Raw genomic sequence first — 22,383 nt, forward strand, 5'->3', positions numbered from 1 at the left:
GGTGGGTAAGTGGGGAGGGGAAGGCATGGAGGGGAAGAGGGAGAGAATCTCAAGCTGACTCTCTGCTGAGCGAGGAGCCCTTACTAGGGTGCTCAATCCCACAGCCTGAGCCAAAAATCAAGTCCGATGCTTAATGGAGTAAGGCACCCAGGTGCCCCTGAATGCTCTTTCTTTCTTTCTTTCCTTTTTTTTTTTTTTTTAAGATTTTATTTATTTATTTGTCGGAGAGAGAGCACAAGCAGGGGGAGTGGCAGGCAGGAGAAGCAGGCTCCCCACTGAGCAGGGAGAGTGATACAGGACTCCATCCCAGGATCCTGGGATGACCTGAGCCAAAGGCAGGCACTGAACCAACTGAGTCACCCAGGTGTCCCATGAATGCTGTTTCTTTTTTTTTTTTTTCTGTTTTTTTTTTTTTTTTAATGCTGTTTCTTTTTAACAGAAAAACTAAACTCGATTATGTGATGGTTTGCAAAACAGAAAGAAAAAAATTAAAATGTGGTTAAAGAAATACATTAAAATAAATTACTTACAGAATAACTCACATAACACAGACTTTTAGAACTTTCTCTGTGACGACTTCTACATTTGTGACAAAATTCTATTATGCTGTCGTGTTTTCTGTTTGCCAGTGTCATGGACAAAGTGGGATGCCTTTCATAAGTGACTCTTGAGTAAAAGAATGATGATGACCGAATCCCTAGCTTTAGTTTTTGCCTGTATTTCTGGCTAGATAGTACATTTGTTTTGATTATGAAAACTTACATTTATTTTTTAGTTGTAGGTAAACATATCCCAAAATAACCAAGCATGGAAAAAGCGTTCATAGATGTCGTTAAATAGAAAAAGTGAGTTAAAATATATATAGTATGATTCCCAAACTTCTTAAACAAAGAAATATATTCCTACACAAATACACAGAAATATATTGCCTTGTATGTAGGTGTGTAAAAAATAATTGGAAGGTATGCTGAGATTTAATTTCATATTTTGTAGACTCTTGCTTGCGTTTGCTGTTTTCCTAGTTTGAGATACTTCTCATGTGTGGGGGGCAGAGGGGAGTAAGTTCTCAGAAATAAAGGGCATGATGCTTCTCAGATGAGTGTGGGGACTGAGGCCTACTGAGGAAATTGAGGTGTTGAGAGATATCACATTATTTTTCAGAGAAGATTAAAAGGTGCAAAATCAGAGGCCTAAAGTAACTAAACCCTATTTTTTTTCAAAGTGGAATAATTTATTATTCTAACCAAAGTACAAAGTATGGAAAATTAGTGTATCTGAGAGAGAGAAAGTTTCAAACTAGCAGATTTAAGTTTTTAGCACCTTTGAAAAGAAATATTCAGAGTTAAGAGACTGGCAGCAGAGGCCTGAGCACCCAGGATGACAGTCCTCAGACTTGGCTATGCCGTTCACAGAATAGGGCAGTCACCTGGCTGTCCTCGACGCCGTGAGCGCCACGAGAGAGAGGAGGAGGAAGGTGCTGGCCGGAGCCCGTGCCCGTGGGGAGAGGAGGCATGCGCAGGCACAGGCGGAGGGCCGGCGAGCCTCAGATGGACAGCCTGAAGGCGCTGACGATGCAGTACATGGTCTTGTTCTCCCACCGCACGGTGCCCCTGCCATCCATAGAGCTGTACCAGAAGCAGAACTCGCCGTGTGCAGCCCCGCTCCGTTCTTCTGCATAATCACACAGGTCACGATGTACTTAAATGGCTTTCCCAGCGTGGTGAGTTGGCTTAAAGTTTGTTCTACTACGATTGTGGTCCACTGATTCATTTTGCTGTGCTGGTAGGCATTGCCACCGATCGCGCTCTCTATAGCTTCTTTTACAATGTTGCTCCTTCATCGACAACAAAAGCAGACTCCTCCGCAGCCTGGTAGTCTTCCATCTTCCTTCCTGCGTGTTGCCTCCCACTAAACCCTATTTTTTCCTAAAAATAAAAGTGCTGTACATTCATTTATTCCTAATTGTTACACTGCCAGCCCTATGTATTTGAGGTTTGGATAAAATTTACTTAATCAAAAAAAATGACAAGCAAAGGAAATTTCCAAGCAAGGAATACCACCAACAATTTGTTAACCAGTGGAAAAAGTGCTTGATTTAAGTCAGACAGATCCCATTCACTGTATTAACAGGTATTCTAAAGAGAAAGTGGTTTTAAGAGAGAAAAATGGAGAAAGGCCAAGGAAGAAATACGGTATATACTGCCACTGTGTGTCTCGGGTTTATCTTACAGCCCGTCACAAAAGTGCGTGTTTAGGGGTGTGTTAAATTGTTACAGAAGAGATGCCAAGTGCTGAGCAGGTTCATAAATATAATAACAGATTATTATAGCAAAAACATTTTATTGCAGCCCAGGAGCCAATATTGTCTGATCTATGAAGACCTAAAACACACCTACAATTTAAAGTAGGCCCCCGGGGAAGCTCTTGGTGCGCCATCAAGCCCAAGGCAATTTATTGGCAGAATTAAATTCTGACTAATTTCCTTAGCGCCAGTGTGTCCAGTGCTCTCATTAACTGCACTAGTTACCGATGGAAAAGACGCCGTCTTTCAGTGCAGGGCACTTGGCTGAAGTGGAGCCAGCCTCCTGCGAAGTGCCTGGGAGATTGGTTTGGAGTATCCTGAAGTGGTTTGGGGGTCCCCAGAGACCCATAGGCATGGTATAGTGACTCCTGTCAGGGGCTCCTTTGGCCTCAATGGAAAGTTCTGAAGTGAGACTGTGCTAATGCCAGGTTCGGTTGCTAAGACAGCTTGTGTGTATTATTATGTGGGAAGAGGAGGATCAGCAGACAGCTCCCCTCCCCTCTCTGGGAGAAGGATGTGAAAGGCAAAGCAGGGACCCGGAAGAGAGAGACGAAGTAACAGAAGTCCAAAGGCTGGAGATGAGTCTGGAAAAGACTCCAGGCACGGTCACTTCCAGGGCATAAGAAGCCGTAGTCGAGGATAATTACAAGCCAGAGAGCATGCAGTGTATGAGTTCAGGTGGCTTAGGAGGGTGTAGAGAAGCGAGAGGAATGGGAGAGGAGACCAAGATGCCAAGGTTTGCTGCAGTGAGCCGGGGGAGAGGGACACTTGGGTGAAACGGGGTGGGGGAAAAGAAAAATGCCTTTTAATTTACCAGGTGAGTGTTTACCCGCACAGCATATGCTTTTAGGACTTTTTCCGTGGCGACTTCTGCATTTGTGACAAAATCCCATTGTGCTGTCGTGGTTTCTGTTTGCCAGTGTCATGGACAAAGCAGGATGCTTTTCATAAGTGACACACTCAAGTAGAGGAATGATGATGTATAACTTTGGTCTCTAAATGGCGAAGAGCTTAATGCCTTGGGAAAGGGAGGAAAGCCAGGATGCAGGAAGACTGGACTTGAGCCAGTCCGCAGAACGTGGCTGTCACAGAGATGTGGGCATCGTGCTTGTGGTAAAAAACATGGCAGAAATACGTCAGATTTATTCTGGAGTACTTCACCTTTTCCTTGCAAGCAGGGGGAGATTAGTGTGTGTATCACTTTAGGCATCGGTGTGACGTTATCGGGGATGTGGGGAACTCTGAGATGAAGAAGATACAGGGCAAATTGAGACTGGGGTGTCATTGGAGCCAACAAAAGAGAGTGTAATTAGAATCCCGAGAGCACCACCAGACAGTCACAAGCATAAAGAGGAGAAAGAAAGGAAGAGTCGAAGATTCTCCTAAAGATTGTAGTATAGCTCTAGGAAATTGGACAAGGTTGAAGTAGATTTATCAGCAGATGTCTGGAGGAACCAACTAGGATGATTTGCTTCTTATGCTTAAGAAAAACAGCTGCAGAAAATCAATAAAGGGACTAGTGAGGAATCAGAATGGAATAGGGAGGCATTTTTCAAAGGATCCTCCAAGCCCAGGAGGCATCAGAGAAAGCTATTACATCTATTATGACGGACTCGGTGTTTTAGGATGAGAAATTCCACCCTTAGTGATTATAGCGTATAGCCAGCTACGGGCAGCAGGTTGGTGAAATTTCAGTGACCGCGCACTGTTTATGTGTTTGCTCTGTGGTTAAAGAGAAGGGACTCATGTTCTTTACTCACTTCATGACGCGCTCATCCCTGCAGTTCTTTGTGTGTTAAAATGGCATACTTTGGGCAAAGAATTAAGCAGTGTCTAATTTGAAGGCTTAAAAATAATAGGTGATTTTTCTAAGAGGAGTTAGATTATTTTTTATATATTTTGGATATTATATGTAGTGATTATATTCTTCGATGCGGTTTTTTTTTTATTTGTGTTGTTATAAAGCTGCTTTACTATAAAGTTACTAATATCTCTCTAGTTTCTACAGCTCTAGGATAATACTGACATTTTTAGGGTCTACTTTTAAAGGTAACATTTGAAAATTGTGTTAATCTTTTCATTATTAGATTGGCTTTCCAATACAAGAGAAAAAGCATCCTGGAGTATCTGGTTTTCGTTTTTGTTTTTGTTTTTTCTTCCAGTATCTGAATGCCTTTCCTTTGTTATGGGAGGTTTCTCAAAGTTGACAATTGCTGATGCTTCATTTCCTCGCTTTCCACGCAGCTGTGATCTAGAAATGTAACGGAGACTTGGCCAATCAGATGCATGTGCCTTAGTCTTTGGATTGGGAGTAAGTAATAGAGAAGCAGGGAAAGTGGGAGTTCTTCTGCCCCCAGGAAGAGTGACAGCAACAGACACTTGCTGGGGGCAGCGGGGACAGCAGTGCCAAGGCTGGTGTAAGCTGGAGTGTTAACTGCTTGGTGGCATGTCACTGGTGGGTGCTGTGCTATGACTTTGTTTAGCAGTGGTTCTGGCAGCACGGTCTTCCTTGCTCCTGCTCATTTTCTTTCTTCCTTTCTTTTTCTTTTCTTTTTTTTTTTTTTTTTAAGATTTTATTTGTTTATTTGACAGAGAGAGATCACAAGTAGGCAGAGAGGGAGGCAGAGAGAGAGGGAGAAGCAGGCTCCCTGCTGAGCAGAGAGCCCTATGAGGGGCTCCATCCCAGGACCCTGAGATCATGACCTGAGCTGAAGGCAGAGGCTCAAACCTCTGAGGTACCCAGGAGCCCCATCCTGCTCATTTTCTGATCTTGGTCTTCTAGTTTTCCCTGTGACTTTGTGAGCTAACCAAAGTTTCTCCAGCAAATCTCATTTTTGCCGAAATCAGCCGGTGGGTATCTGACTTACTATTACATTTTATGTTTGGTAGGTTTACCTCACCAAATTGAGAGGTACCCAGGTTTTTTTCTTTCACTCCTTTGACTAGATAATGAGGTGACCAACAGTCCTGGTTTGCCAAGGACTGAGGGGATTTGGGGACACATGACTTGTGGGCAAGTCCCCGTGTTGAGGTGGTCAAATCTACTAAGAAGGTTATTTGGCCTCAGACATGTTTCAAACCTGTATCTGTTTCTTCATCTGGAAGATAGAGGCAAACCTGCTATTATGAAGGTCAAATCAAGCAGTCACCATGACAGCACTGTGCAACTCTTGAGGGACCATACAAAAAAAGGAAGGTGGCATTATTCTTGAGGGGTTCTGGATGGGCATCCCCTATGTGACTCTTCAGCCAGTGTGAGTGTGTTTCCAGGACCACCTGCATGAGAATAACCTGTTAAAATGCCTGTTCAATGTTAAAATGCTTTTTAAAAATGCAGATTTCTGGACTCTACTCCCAACTTACTGAGCAAAAATCTCTGGGCACGACTCTCAAGAACCAGAGTTTTTAAAAAATTGTCAGTTGATTCTAATCCACAGTTGGGAGTTGAAGAACCCCACCTTAAGTGGAGAAGGAAGAGGGTGTAGAATATTGTGTTCCCCTTATGCCTGACCCCTGAGTCTGCCCTGAGTTCTCTGTTGAGAAGACCACATTGTACATTCTTGCGGCCCAAAGTGTGGGCCGTGGACCAGCAGCGCTGGCGTCATGTGGACCAACTGTTAAGCCCCGTCCTGGACCTCCTGAATCAGAATTGCAGCTGAACAAGATCTCCAGGTGACGTACAAGCATATTAGAATCCATGAAGCCCTGCTCCGCATTAAGTTAGTATCAAACAGAAGGGGAAGGATTTACTTGTCAGGTTAGGCAATAACTAACTCTTCTTCCCCATGCTCTCAAACCAGTGGGGAGTGAGACCCAGGAATCAGCTGAATGCCAATCAGAATGCCATCCTGTTTACTGAGAAAAGCTGTGTTGGAAGACATGCCTTAGGTGGAGTCAAGCATGCCTGTTAACCCTTTCCAGAACTGAGCGTAACCTCTGGAATATCAAGCCTCCCTGGCAGCTCTGCCTCACCAAACTCTTGCGTGGTCAGGGTACCAGAGCGCAACATCCCTTCCTTGCAGACAGACAGAGAAGGGCTGACAAAGGCTAAGAAGCTGGGAAGGGCCGAGCCACGGCAGCCTGATTTCTACTTCCCACACTGAGGGGAGCTCACAGGATTTACTCCTCCTCTGGCTGAGGGAACATCGGGAGTCCTGTCTAGGCAAGCCACTCCATCTGCTTTTCCATGGACCACCAGGACGCAAGAGATGATGCAAGAGCCTTCAGAGACTTGGGAGACCACAGTCACTTTGGGCAGCCAGCCCAGGTGGCCTCAGAGGCACTTTGACACATGGTCTGCGATGACATCTTGTGGAGTCTGGGTAGGCAGCCCCTTTCTCCTACCCAGCTGCCTCTTTCTTCTGTCTTCCTATTCCATGCTGGTTCCACAGCTGCCAAGGGAACCCCATGGAAACCCAGCTGGTGGCTACATCTGCAGATGAACCTCTGGAGGCAGGAGCCGTTTAGCGAGTTGTGGATTTTTGAGGCGAGGGGGCTGCATTTCACCCCTTGCTAAGATCAGGTCACCTTGAAATCTTCCTTCAGGCCCTGAGGAAGCTGCTTGTTTGCCCACGTGTAGGCTTCTCACCTCCATTACGGGAAAATGACTCTGAATTCAGACCGATTGCCTTACACCTAATAGTGTGTCAGTGATATGCAAAACCGGGCATTGAACCCCAATGTGTCTAGCATCGTCTAATCGTTTAATTGGCCATAATGATTTTATTATCTGGGTTTTAAAATGGGACAATCGGCAATTTTTTCAAAGTGCTTCCAGGTTGATTACATATGTAAAAGGGGAGGAGGTATGTAATATCTATATGCCCGGTAACTGCTTTTTCAAATTACATTCATTCCTCTTTATTTTATTTGCAAGTGTAGGGAGTTCAGTATAGTTCAAGGAAAGCATTGTGGTAAACAGCCAGCTTAAATGTGAGCAGTGTAAAGAGCAGCAGCTTGCAGAAATATTGCTATAGATACTAAGACCGTATCCTCGATACAGACCACACATAATTGAATCATGTTCAATAGAAGGCCATTACAAAACCGAACTTATTTGCAATGCTAATGTGGGGAAGACAGCTGTCACAGGGAATTAAATATGATCATTCAGAGCTTGAATAAATGAGGTGTCCATTATCTTCTGGCTGCGTTGCAGGCTGCTTGAAGAACACAAATAAATGATACTGTTGCAGTAACCAGCCCATGGTTTTGTTTTTCAGTCATAGAAATATGAGAGCGACGGAGGTGGGGGTGGGAAGATAGGGACACAGAAAAAAGCCCGGCAGATAAAAAAGGCAAGTGAGCAGGGTTTTATTTCCCCCTTACCCCTAAGCAACCATGGATGCAAGGACATAACCATAATTCTATTTTTGATGCCTGAAAAAGATTTTAATTCTATTAAAGATCTTTTTCAAGATTCATCCCTTCTCCCTAAGACTCCAATCAGAGCCAACTCACAAAGGAGGCTGAATGTGAAAGGGTAGAGTCTGGTGTAAACAAAGCTAATCCTTTGTCCCTTCCCCAAGGCCTTCCTTCTTATCCAAATGGATAATAAAGATAACAGAGAACTTCTTCATGGATAATCAATCTGCCAATGAGCATAAAAGGTACTTGGATCAATGCTAGTTTAAAAAATGCCATTAATTATCCAATTAACAGACAGGGAGACTTTTTTTTTTTAATTGTCTTTAAGCAACCTATCTATAAATTCTTTTTCTTAACATTAATAGTATGGAGATACTAAGCCATCATCTCTTTGACACCAAATAGTGAGAAACAATCTTTTAAAAAGCCACTCAAAAATAAGACTCTACCCAGATAGAATATCTAATACAAGTAATTCTAGAACATGTGGTCTTAGTCTGAAATTACATGACACTGTGGTTGAGGGAGAAAACCCACCCAGCCTCTGATGGAGTGGCTGTAAGACTGGCGGGAGCTTCTGTATGAAAGACAGCTACTGGTGGAAAACGACTCCTCAGAAGTGAACACGGTCTGCCAAAAAGTCTTGTGTTCTCTAAACTATTCACAAAGTGAGCAGTCATCAGGAAAAAAAAAAAAAAAAAGTAAATGGATTGTGTTTGTATCTATTTTGTATATCCTAAGGAACTTAGCACTGGACATTTTGTGTATTGTAGTGTATGATTTTAGGCAGTGTATAAATTCAATTCAATTCGATTCAGAGAGGTATTATATTGGTAGCTTCTAAGGCACAAAGCAGCCTTAGTGTTGCTGGTCTGTTAATTCTAATAGCTTGGTTTCGGGCATTTGTATAATATTTTAGAAATGGAATACAAATACCTGCTAGAATTCTAAGCATTTCCAGAGCTGTAAATAAAGATATTCCTCCAGATAGTATCTTTCCTTATCAAGGCTTATATATTTTTGGGGTGGTTAAAAATCTGTCCCTTTTGGGGTGCCTGGGTGGCTCAGTCGGTTAAGCCTCTGCCTTCTGCTCAGGTCACAGTCTTGGGCTCCTGGGATTGAACCTGCGTTGGGCTCCTTGCTTATTGGGGAGTCTGCATCTCCCTCTTCCTCTGCCCCTCCCCTCCTCTCTCACACACACACACTCTCTCTCTCAGATGAATAAATAAAATCTTAAAAAAAAAAAAAACTATTCCTTTTGAGAGAAGACTGCTAGTAGTATATTTATTGTGATGGAAAGAGGAAAAGAACATTGACTCTAAAGTTCTAAAAGAATTCTTTCTTGGGGCACTGGGGTGGCTTAGTCAGTTGAGCATCTGACTCTTGATCTCTGCTCAGGTCTCAGGGTCCTGGGATCGAGCCTTGCGTCTTGTGCCAAACTGGGTGTGAACCCTGCTTGGGATTCTTTCTTCCCTTTCCCTTTGCCCCTCCACCATGTGTGTACCTTCTCTCTAAATAAAAAACAAAAGAATTATCTTTAGAACCTTGACTTGGAAAGAACTTCAAGAAGTCATGATATTTTGGGGCGCCTGAGTGGCTCAGTGGGTTAAAGGCTCTGCCTTCAGCTCGAGTCATGATCCCAGAGTCCTGGGATCAAGCCCTGCATCGGGTTCTCTGCTCAGCGGGGAGCTGCTTCCCCCCTTTCTCTCTGCCTGCCTCTCTGCCTACTTGTGATCTCTGTCAAATAAATAAATAAAATCTTAAAAAAAAAAAAAAAAGAAGTCATGACGTTTTAATGCCTATACTGGAAGAGCCGCTCCTGAACTATTGAATACAGAAGTTGTCCTGTATTCAGGATTTCTCACTTACTAGAAGCTTGAATAATTTAGTGTGGACTAAGTAGGTGTTTTGGTCAGAGCCTCAAGCTCTTTTTGAAATGGATTTTTCTATCTGATTGTAAATATACATGTTTATGGTAAAAAATTTTAAACAATACAGAGATGTATGATGTAGGATGTTTAAGTCCCACATAGTCCTGCCCTTGCAAAGGTAACTTGGACCGCCTCTTATGCATCACTTCAACATTTTTCCTATGTGTACACAAATCTTCCCCCCCAAAGCTGTACGTATGATATGATTCCACGTGTTTTATTCACTTAGTTTTATTCACTTAGTTGTAGGTCATAGACATCTTTTCATATCTGTACATACAGATCTACTTAATTTTTAAAAAATGACTGAATAGGGGCGCCTGGGTGGCTTGGTGGGTTAAGCCTCTGCCTTCGGCTCAGGTCATGATCCCAGGGTCCTGGGATGGAGCCCCGCATCGGGCTCTCTTCTTGGCAGGGATCCTGCTTCCCCCTCTCCCTCTACCTGACTCTCTGCCTACTTGTGATCTCTATCTCTCTCTGTCAAATAAATAAATAAAATCTTAAAAACATTTTAAAAAGTGACTGAATAGTATTCTATTGTGTATAATGCTGTATATTAGAGTTTAACCCAGGGGTTGGCAAGCTGTGGCCTGTTGGCTGAATTCTGCCCCCTCTCCATCCGTTCATGTTTTATTGGAACACAGCCCTACTCATTTGTTCACGTATTATTGTCTGTGGCTGCTTTTGTGCTGTAGGGGCAGAGTTGAGTAGTTAGAACAGAGACCGCATAGCTTGGGAAGCTGAAAGTATTTACTGTATGGCCCTCTACAGAGGAAGTGTGCCAGCTTTTGATTTAACCAATAACCTGTTAGTTGGATGTATACCTTGTTTGTAATTTTGTATCCTAAAAATAATGCTGTCATAAATGTATTTGTAAACCCATCTGTGTATTCACTCACTATTTCCTTAGGATAAATTCTAAGAAGTAGGACTGCTGAGTAGTGCCTGCCTTACATTTTATAGACCTTTAGGGTTCTAGTTAATAAATTCCTATTATAAATGGTAACCTGTCACAACCAACTCTTTTTTTTTTTAAAAGATTTTATTTATTTATTTGACAGAGAGAAATCACAAGTAAGCAGAGAGACAGGCAGAGAGAGAGGAGGAAGCAGGCTCCCTGCTGAGCAGAAAGCCCGATGTGGGGCTCGAACCCAGGACCTGGGATCATGACCTGAGCCGAAGGCAGCGGCTTAACCCACTGAGCCACCCAGGCGCCCCACAACCAACTCTTCATGGCTTAGAGTTTAGAATCAGGAAGCCCTGAACATACATTTTGGGCCTACAGTTAAGTTATTAGCTGTGTGACTGTAGGATTGAATCAATCCTACTTAATTTCACCAACGTTATCAGATGTTGTACAGTTAAAGGTTAGCTCAGCAGGCCCAGGCTTCTAAAGTTCCACACATGCCAATGAAAGGCCTGTCTTCAGAAGGCTTGGACCATAACGGGCTCTGGCAGATGACTTCTGAGTTCCTGGACTGTGCCACCTGAGAAGAGTGTTTTTGTATTTTGGTGCTTTGGGCCACACTGCAACAGTTTGACCTGTTCATGCCAGCAGTGTGACGTGGGGTATACGACAGTACAGGGCCACACTGACCTCAGCAGGGCTGGAGACACAGGTCAGTCACACAGGTGCTGCAGTCCCATGGCACTCACCCTTATCAGAACCATGGACACCAAGTGAGCTTCCTTGGGTGACTCGCCAGCCGTGTTGTTGGGACATGTCGCTGCTGGCCGAAGGAAGCACTGTCCACAGCCGGAGCAGGAGAGTCTCCTGCTTCCTCCCGGATTCTGCCATCTGCACCTTTTTCTCTGGCTGATCTTCATCTGTATCCTTTGGTTGTGATGACCCATAATGGTGAGTAGAGCAGTTTCTTGGAGATGTGTGTTCTAGCAAATCTTCAAAACTATGGGTGGTCTTGGGGACTCTGGACTCAGATATATATGGTGAGTAGCTCGGGTGTGAAATGAGAAGGCTAGAGAGCGAAGCTTAAACTCAAGACAGAACCTGCCCAGGAAGCACCGTCTACCAGACTTCCTGTCAGGCCAGGATGTAGAAGTAATCCGGCTCTCATTTGTCTGGTCTGTGGCAACCCGTGTCCGAGTCAAAGTTCCAGAGACTTCTAGCTTTGGGCACACGCTGTCTGCCATGTCTTCCCGTGCCGGAGGTGACAGGAGGGTCTGAGCACCGCAGTCTCGAGCACCCTTGGCGGCTGTTGTGGGAAAACGTGCACACATGTCAGTCAGCAGATGTTTATTATCGATTATTTACTGCTGTTTAGGCACTTGTTTGAAACCAAAGAAGCATCCTTGCTCTCAGGGTGCTTACGTTCTGCTAAAGGGAATTTCTTCAAAAGGGAATTGATGTGCTATTAGGAAGGAGTGATGGATGCTGGGTAGCCAAAAAAGTAACAACTGTATACTTCAGTGTTCAGGTTACTCAGTTGTCTCATCTGCAAAATGGGGATAATAATGACCATCTTAACAGACTACTGCATGGATTACATGAGATAATCTTTCATTCTCAGTCTTCAGAAAACACCCAGTAAATGATGTTTATTGTTTGTAGCTAAGAGTGGGAGCTCTAAATTCTGAAGTCAAACCAAGTACTCATTAGCATTGACTTTACATTATTTAACTTCTCTGAGGAGGAGCCTATGTAGTCACATGGGGCCTTGTGCCTGGTTGAATGCGCTCCTGCCACGGCCTTGAAATGTCTAATGATTTTGAACAAGGGCCCTGTGTTTTCATTTTGCAGCAGACCCTACCATTTATCCAGCTGGTTCTGTCTCTGAGCTTCAGTGTCCCCTTGTAAAATGGAGATGATAATATATACCACATTTGCTATATTTCAACCATTGCATTTTTTAAAAAAAGATTTTATCTTATTTTTTACAGATTCAATTTATTTTGAGAGAGAGAGCATTGTGTATACAGGGGGAGGGGTAGAGGGAGAGAGGAAGAGAAAATGTCAAACAGACTCCCCACCAAGCATGGAGCCTGAGGTGGAACTCGAACTCAGGACCCTGAGATCATGACCTAAGCTGAACAAGAGCTGGCCTGGTCACCTAGCTGACTAACCACCCACGCGCCTCAAGATTTTATTTTTAAGCAATCTCTACACCCAACATGGGGCTCCAACTCACAACCCCGAGATCAAGAATCCCACACTCCACTGACTGAGCTGGCCAGGCGACCCTGAACAGTCTCATTTTTAACTCTTAGTTTAAAAGTTTTTCTTCTTTTCCATTTGTCTCCTTTCTGATATATCATGCTGAGTGCATATGGGTCCATTTCATTTATTTTCTAGAGAGAAAGCAAACTTCATTTCTTGTAGAAAGACTAAATGTTAGTAAGTTCATGCATAGTACCGTGCCTTGCCACGAAGAATCATACACTGAATGTTTCAGCGTCTTTCACAGACTATGTGTTTTTATATGGGGAAATTGTTGTATTTAAAACTGAAGGTGTAATAGAATGTGGAACAATTCATAAACTTGTATAATAGGAATATAACTGGCCCTTGAAGATGGGTGCTTTGATGTGGAGTATGGTATGAAAGCCAACTTCAGTACTGTTACATGCCCTCTTAGAACTAATTCTTGCAATTTAGGTCCCCGCCATCTAGGGCAGAGAGAAATAAAGAACCATGTCCCATGATTCTGGAGAAAATAAATTTGAATGAAAGACTGAAAAGGAATAAACCATTTCTGAGTGCCTCAAGCACAGACCATAGCTTTCTTTTTAAATAGAGTACTTGTGTTTAATTTTAACCCATCAGCAGGTAGGAAGAGAAATGGAGAAAAGTGGAAATAGCTTTACAGATCAATGGAGACCTATCGAGGTAATAGGAGAACCGAAGTAAGTAAGCATATATTCAAATCCTAGCAATTTAAAAATTTTTGTGTTTGGATTTCTGCCTTCAACACTGGAAAATTTAAGTGTTGGGTGTGAGCTCTTGTACCATTTGGAGTCCCAGCCAAATTTCCTTAGGAGCTCTGATTCATCTAAACATGCCAGTAAGGGATGTGTGGTATGTGTGTTGCGGGGGGGGGGGCGGTGTACGTGGGGGAAGGTGGGAAGGACTTATCACTGCCTCACGGTGAGGCAAAGGCACACTTCAGCTTCCCTTGGTGGCTATATGAAGGCCTATATGCAAATGCACAGGATCTTTCAATTTGGCAAACAGGGTCTGTAAATTCAGAGAGAAGCGGCATTCAAGACTTAGAAAAAAAATGTTTAAAAACTAATTTAAAAAATATCTGTGGAAGCATATTTTATAAAAAGTAAAAACATCTGAGTTGAGTTAAAAAAGGAAATTACTAAAATTCATTAAATTAAAAAAAATGTTCCTCCTTACTTCCTGACCATGTGATTGGAAATGAGAGAAGAGAAGGAAGAATGAGTAGAGCCACATAAGGTGGCTCTGTGTTATGGGGAGTGGGGGGTGGGGAGCTATGAAGATGGTGGGCCCTTCTTCAGTGAGGAGCTTTTAATTTTGCAATTCATAAAATATCTGCTTTATTTTGCACCAAATTTAAGCTTACAATGTTACCCCCACTTGAACTTTAACAAAGAGGAGGAAAACGAGCAGTTAGCCCGGGGTCCAGGGGTGGGAGTGTGAGAAGAGCATGTGGCTTTAAAATTCATTGTTCATTAGTTCATGTTTGTAGGCTGAAAGCTCCTCGTATAGCTCAAAGGTCAACGGGTAATAATGCTCTTTTTTACCATGATTATTATAAATATTACCTTTTGCCACTTTGACAGAGCCACTTTGAAAAATTACTTTGGAAAATAGTTTTTCTTTAGTGCTCACCACCACTGTGCTCTGGCCAGAGTGGCAAAAGGGAATTAATAGCAGTGAATCAGGACGGGAAGCAGGAGGACACGGAACCCGATGGGGCACAGGCCACACACACACTATGTGTCAGGGAAGGGGGGAAGTGCAGAATAAGACAGTCTCAACAGTTTCATTTCCTGCAGTGGGAAGGTGATTGGATTTCAATTTGGAAGGTTTAGGGTTGCATCTGGGATTCAGTAGAGCTGCGTATGGAACGTTGAGTGACAAGTCCTTTTTATGTGTTATGCACAGTATACATGTGTGAGATTTTTCAAAGGCCCCAGAGAAAACATAACTTGAATCCATACCATGGAGTTAGTCGGAGTGTTAGGAAGAAATCTGTCTGGGTTCTGTGGCATACATGGGGATTTAAGCAGGGAGAATACTTTCGATCTCAGACTTTTGTATTTTTTATTAAGGTCAAGAGAAGGATGAAGGGGGCTGGTGGTCCGAGTGAGAGGCCTTGGGAAAAAGCTTCTTGACAATGATCTGGAGAAAAATGTGCTAATAAATTCCTTATAAATGGCGGAATTTTTCAGAAAATCACAAGTATGAGGACAAAATTGGAAAATGGAATACCTCCTACAATATGGAGCATAGAAAACTTTCAAGAGGGCTTTTATATTTTAAAAATGAAATATTTAAATGAAATATTGCTGATTAAAATGTAACTTTTGCTATAATGTAATTAAGCAAATGGGTTGCCGCCCAGCTAACTTGGAGGTGTATTTCACTCCAGGCATTTGTGGAGCTCTAGCTATGCTAGAATTTTTCCTACTTGGTTTTGCCATTGGATGAACGGAGATCTCTTATACTCAATGTTTCAAACTTGACGGTGTCACACAAGTACGAACTAAGACATACCATCATAGTTGTCCGATTTATAGAGTGTCACATATAGGGACAATTGCCCAGACATAGAGGGGATTTGGGTGTGTGAAAGACACTCAATAACTCTTATAATCAAAATGAAAACCTTTCAACCATCTCTTCCTTCTAACTGTTTCTCCCTGTTTGATACTCTCTAATACTCAGCCTTTTCTTCTTATCTTGTCCCTATCCTCAATAGGCTGGGTAATATTTTGGCTTTTGAAGAAGAAAGGTGCAGAGCATTCCAAGCAGATTAAAAGCACCAGCAAAGGCACATGGACATGAAGGTGTGTCTGAGGCTGTGATGTGATGTTATAATGGGGCTACTGGGTGGGAGGTAAGGTTAGAAAGAGAACATTGTTAGATGGAACCAAGAGGTAGATTGAGGTCAGATGGTAAGGGTCATTCGAGGTCTGTAATCTGTGTTTCTGAAAAGGGAGTTGGTGGCAATGTGGACACTGCATTAAAGAGAATGAAGTATAATAAGGTCAGAAAACCAGTTATGTTGTTGCCTGATGAAAGAAGACGAGGGAAACTCTGGCTGTGTCAGTAGGAAGGGTAAAGGGATGAGAAAGTTGTTTCCTGGGTAGAGTTGAAAGGATTTGGTACAAGACGGGTGAGATGGTGGAGGAAAAAGGATGACCTGAACTCGGATGGCTGGAAAATGGCCCTGTGGTTCATCACTGATGTGAGGAACTTGGGAGCAGGGCTGTGCTGGGGGTGGAGGAGCCTCAGGAGGAGTGAATCCATTTCTCAGGGCTGCTGTAACACCACACACTTGGTGGCTTAACCAGTAGAAACTTAGGTTTCACGGTTCTGAAGGGTAGAAGTCCATCATCAAGATGTCACAGGGTGGGTTCCTTCTGAAGGCCTATTCCAGGCCTCTCTCTTAGTGTTTGGAAGTTCCCTGGCTCATGGTAGCATAGTTCCGATGTTCACATGGTGTTGTCTCTTTGTGTCTGTGTCCAAATTTCTCCTTTTTATAGGGACACCAGTAACATTGGATTAGGGGCTCACTCTACTCCAGTATCACCTCATCTAACTAATTATATTCTGCAATGACCTTATTTCCAAATAACATTATATTCTGAGGTACTGGGGGTTAGAATTAAATCATAAGAATTTCAGGGAGACACAATTCAACTCGAAACAATGGGGTAGGTCACTCGGTAATGACTAGCTTTAGATGTGTTGAATTTTAGGTCCCTGTAGGCCCTGTGTCAGCAGGCTGATGACGACGAGGATATGAGCTGGATGCATTAATCTGGTCATCATCTACAAACGGGAATACTCACGTACTGAAGAATTTTGTGTGGAGTACTTTCTGTTGAGAATTTTCCGACCGATTGGAAGCAGTCATTTGCCTGGGGAAGAAGGGAAAGAGGAAGGACATAAATTCATTGAGTATGTCTTTAAGAATGAGGCTTTCTGCTCAGTGCTTAGATATCTGATCTCACTGAATCCTCAGCAGACCCAGTGAGGGAAGTTTGAGTGGCATCTGAAGCCCGTGGTCACACAGCAGGAGGATGGTTAAAAAAAAAAAAAAAAAAAAAAAGGAGATTTTTAACCCAGATTTATTTGATTTCACTAAAAGTTGTTGCCTCTGGGGCGCCTGGGTGGCTCAGTGGGTTAAGCCGCTGCCTTCGGCTCAGGTCATGATCTCAGGGTCCTGGGATCGAGTCCCACATCGGGCTCTCTGCTCACCAAGAAGCCTGCTTCCCTCTCTCTCTCTCTCTCTCTCTCTCTGCCTTCCTCTCCATCTACTTGTGATCTCTCTCTGTCAAATAAATAAATAAAATCTTTAAAAAAAAAAAAAAAGTTGTTGCCTCTGCCAGGGGAGAGAGTAGAGGACAAGGACAGGCCTTGGGAGAATATGGAAGAATTTTCATGGTTAAAGGGGGGCAGTGGGAGCCAGTGAAGGGGAAGAGAGAAATGATAATGAGTCAAGAAAGCCACTGGAAATCCAAAATAGAGTTTCAAGGAGCAGGGGGGAGAAGCACAGTATTAACTATTTGAGACAGGCTAAGGACCTAGAAGTGTCTCTTTGGTTTAGTGCCCTCTCTGCTCTTTGAACATCCATTTGATTAAGAAGTGAAGTTATAACAAATTTTTGTCCACAGTGATTACAGGCAACAGATTCACTGTAAAATAAAAAAGAGAATTACTGTCAATTTTATTCCAAGTTCACCACAGTCAGTGTGCTGTTGGGGGAGAAACATCAATTCTGACAAATTGCTCTGTTCATATACATACTATCTCTGTGTATATGCATTATCTAGTGATGGCTTTGGAGGCAACTTTAATTCTTAAATTCTGAGCATTGGGGCCTGGCGCCAAGGTTGCGGGTATACACTTGTGTGTATATGTGTGTTTCGGCTGCTAAGAAATACTTTAATTTGTTCGAGCGCCCTATGCAAGCTAACGGAGAAACCTAATGAGGAGGTTTTAAAGTGTAAGTTAAGGCATTTTAGGACATGCAAGGCTATTAAGGTGATAAATAAGCACTTATTGGCTTGTTGCCCATACCTGCTTTATATTCACTTCAAAGAAGAAAATTTTCATTAAAAACAAAGCAGTTAAAATGTCAAGGTGCCCATTCTCTTTTTTCAGACTCTCCTTTTTTACATTACAAAATAAGTGGATGGAGCGAAGCAGAAACTGCTGCTAAATAAAGGGTTTTCTTGGCATTCCTTGGAGAAATCAAATCCAAGACCAGTGTAAAGGGTGATTTACTATATCCACTACACAGACTATTTCTTCTAATTATCAGCATGAATGTAATTACTTACAAGCATCTCAGGCTCCTATGATCATGTCCCTTAGAGCATTTCATCTGTAATGATTTTCCCTGATAGAAAGCCAGTTGGAAGATTTGTTGCATAACATTGCTCAACCAGAAAGAAAAATACGTACTTCTCAGAAGAAAGATCTGTGTGCTTTCTTCTCAATGGTACTTATATTCTGCCAGAATTTGATTAGGAGCTATCTTGGCACAAAGATCACTAATGACCGAGTCAAATAACTTATATAGATTAAACAATTTCTTGGAAAAAATACAATATACTATGACATTCCTTTTCCAAGAATATTGAAGTTCAAAATTGTAACCACTTACCGTGAATTGTTAAATCCTCTAACTTCTGAGGACAGAGAGTATGAGAGGGAACGGGGTCCTGAGGGAGTTTGTAGATTCTTAGGTGAGAAAGGTTTAAGGGAAGAAATTGCTTGCCTGGAGGGAAAACAAAAATGTAAACTCATGTAACAAATTAAGATTTTTAGAAGCTGTCAGGGACAACGCCTTACCCCTGCAGTCCCCCTCCTTCAAGGAAGGAATGAACTATCCAGATAAATTACCATCCCCACGCTTAGTAACTTGTCCCCTGTCACAGTTCTGTTAATGTTGTAACCCATAGCCAGGCCTCAAATTCCCTCCCAGTGTTTCATTTTGTTCTGTTTTGTTTTGTTTTTAACCATATCACTTCTTTCTCTAGGATTGATAATAACATTTATAAAAGCCTTCATTGGGGCACATGTGTGGCTCAGTCATTAAGTGTCTGCCTTCAGCTCAGGATATGATCCCAGGGTCCTGGGGTCGAGCCCCACATTGAGCCAGCATGGGGCTCCCTGCTCAGCGAGCCTGGTGCTCCCTCTCCCACTCCCCTTGCTTGCGTTCCTGTTCTTTCTGTCTCTCTGTCAAATAAATAAATAAAATATATTTTTTTTAGGATTTTATTTATTTATTTGACAGACAGAGATCACAAGTAGGCTGAGAGGCAGGCAGAGAGAGAGGAGGACGCAAGCTCCCTGCTGAGCCGAGAGCCTGATGCGGGGCTCTATCCCAGGACCCTGGGATCACGACCTGAGCCGAAGGCAGAGGCTTTAACCCACTGAGCCACCCAGGCGCCCCAAATAAATAAAATCTTAAAAGCCTTCATTTGTCTGGCACAGTTGAAAGCCATGTTTCAAATATTAGGTTTCCAGATAACTAAAGTTTGTCCCTAAAGCATCCCTTGAAAGTTTTTAGTGGAATTGGTCATCTGTCTAGAAGATGATGCCGAGCACAACTCAGCTTTTCCTTGAGGAATTAGTATCATTAGGAGCATTAATGATTTTACCTTGATAGAGTGGAGGTCACAGGCGTAGCTGAGGTGGGAGGACTATTGCTAGCTGGTGGTGAGGCGTGGCTTCTGCTGTCCTTTCTGTCACCATCTCGCCACCTTGAGCCCCTCCGGGGCTGCTTGCCAACAGGCTTTCCCAGGCGGCTGGTGCTCCCTCTTGCTGCAGGTGACCGAAAGCCTCTCCTGCAGAATAAAACACAGGATTCTGTGATCACTGTGCAGCCAAAGACTTTAGTTTTCTCTTTGCTTGAAAACGGAGTCCACTAAAGTAAAATACGATTCATTATCTCTATAGCCTTGTGGTTTCCTTGAGATGTTATCTGGTGACTTAAGAAAATTAATTTGACCTTTTCACCAGAGACCATCTGAGAAGAAGGATTTAAATGTTGAAAACAAGGGCTTAACAGAGTCTGTTATTTCCCGAAGTAATTTCCAATATCTGGCTCAGTATCTCTCCTGCCTCTAGATTGTCGCCTGATGCTGGGAGAAGTTTTGGGCATAGCCAGTGTTTCTTAAGCTTCTGCATACATCAGATTCACCTGGAAGTCTTTTTAAACGACAGGTTACTGCCACACACACACACACACACCCCTGCCCCCGCCAGTAGAGTTTCAGATTTAATGGATCTGAGGGGAGCCCTGAGATGTCACAATTATAAGAAGTTATGGAGTTGCTGCAGGAGATGCTTTTGCTGGTGGTCTAGGGACCACACTTTAAGAGCCACAAAGGAAATCCATCATTCTCCATTATTCTCCAGAAAGAAAGGGAGAACCAAGAGGAACTGAGACTGTGGGCTTATAGGCACCTGCTGCCGGAAGACATTGTCCAGAGTGTTCGTGGAGTGTGCCGTTTGGGACTCTGGTCAATGGCTTCTCATATCAGAGAACAGAGTCATCTCCTAACCTTTGATTTGGAAGTATTGAAAACCTATACTTTTGCTGGTGTCTTTGATAGCAAGTGGGCTTTATTCTTGCTTTCCTCTTCCAGAACATTTATTATTTAAATGGATTTTTTGCATATGCATCTCTGGGATTTTTTAGTAATTTTCAAAACCAAAACATGATAAACTCCTGACATTCACAGTCACAGAGAACTTGGGTACTCACCTCACAGAGCGCCTTTTAACTCCAGCTGTGTTGCTTTATATTGGACTTTCTTCCTTCCTTGTGTGTGTGTGTTCATGTGTACACAAACAGATACACACATTCTACATAGGAGCTTAAGATACTGCCTAATAAACTTGTCCTCAGGAACTTCCACATCCCCAGTATTGACCCTACCAACTCCTTGACCTCAGCACATTACATGAAAGCATTGCCCCCAAGCCTCTTGTCTGCCACGAGAGTTCATGGTTAAGGATAGTGGCGCTTTCTCTCAACCTCCCTACTCCCAGCCTCCCCAGTGCCCCTCTACCTCCTTTGGTTTTCTCATGCTAAGCATATCCTAGGAGATTGTGTGGCATAATAGAAAGGACATGGTCTTTGGAGTTAGATGCACATAGGTTTGAATCCTTTCCAACTGTGTAACCTTGGGTCTTGGGTCCTTCCGTCTGTTGTATGGGGATAATACCTACATTACAGTGTTGTTGAGAGGGCTAAGATACTGTTGTAACGCAACTAGCAAGTAGCGTGTAATTAGCTAATGAGAATTCATCTCTCCGCAGATACTCAGTCTCTAGCAAGGCTTGTCACACCTTGGATCTTACCTGTCATTGAGATTTACTCTGCTGCAAGGGCCTCAGATCTGGAGTTCTTCCCTAGAGCCACCTCCTGCCACGGGACAGGATGCAAGATGGTGCGGGGATGCTGGGATTCCAGCAATGGCCGGGAGGGGAGAGGAGGATGGCAGAGACACCAGGCTAAGAGCTGGTCCTTCTGGCTCATGGCTAGTACATCTCACACCATGGTAAGATTAAGGAATTGACTTAGACAATCTTGAAAGCCCCTCCAGCTCCAGTTCTCTGGAATTGTAGTCTTCTTTTCTTCTGTGACCCTCGACTTGTAGCTGAGTCTCTTTGTTGTCATCACCACGACCTCAGATTCCTCTGTATTTTCCAGCCCACCAGCTCTCAACCGACACACTTGCTTTCTGTCACGCTTTGGCTTCAGTCTTACCTCCTCTAGTTTTCTCCTGTAACTCCTCTGTCCTAGCCAAGCTGAATCACCCACCGTTTCCTAGGGTTTTTTTTTTTTTTTCCTTCTTTTTCCATAGCATGCTTTTTAAAAAAATCTGATATTTTATTTATTTCATATTTTGTCTGTCTCCTACTAGAATACAAACTCCTTGAAAGCAGAAACTTAGGTTCATTGCCTTACCCCATGCCTAGACTAGGGACTGGTTATAGAAGGCACATGATAAATTTTTGCTGAGTGAAATCTCTGCCTTTCCCTCATGCTTCCACATGTATAGGCTCCTTACCTTCACCCCAGTTTCTGATGGAATATGACAAGGGCGGGATGTCAATCAGAAACTTGACAGCATAGTCCTCAGGATGACGTTTTGATCTTGATGGGGAACCTGGCTGGCACCGTGCCCCTCCTTTGGCAGTGAGCTGCCTGCCCACCAGAATATACTGTGTGGCTGTTGGTGCTGGTCTGTGTGCGTTCCTCCCTGATAGTGGGTACTGAACCGCTGGGCACCTTCCCGGAGCTCTGTCCCACCAAGACAGTGTCTCTGTTTCCTCCCTGTCAGGGCTGTTGCTGAGATGCCTCAGGCCCTAACATTCCCCCATTATAATGACATTAAAGTGAGTTCTCTTCAGGGGAGATCAGCTAGCCCCAGTGATGGAAAGCTAGGGAGATGGAAATTAGAAGGCAAGGGTGCTCCTTTCAACCTCATGTCTGACCGCTTGATTTTGGACAAATCATTTACTTCAAAAATACTTCTTAAGACACTGTCATTCACAGATGGAGTTTACAAAGAAATATGAAGATAGTTTCTGTTCCCTAAAAGCTT

At 43.2% G+C, this 22,383-nt stretch overlaps 1 pseudogene; it reads right to left on the reverse strand.

Annotated features, from left to right (window-relative positions):
- Positions 1-1,209: 1,209 nt before the first annotated feature.
- LOC125104199 (dynein light chain Tctex-type 1-like) lies at positions 1,210-1,883 on the reverse strand (annotated as a pseudogene).
- Positions 1,884-22,383: the final 20,500 nt, after the last annotated feature.

Source organism: Lutra lutra, chromosome 7 (assembly GCF_902655055.1).
Source record: "Lutra lutra chromosome 7, mLutLut1.2, whole genome shotgun sequence".
Lineage (NCBI taxonomy): Eukaryota > Metazoa > Chordata > Mammalia > Carnivora > Mustelidae > Lutra > Lutra lutra.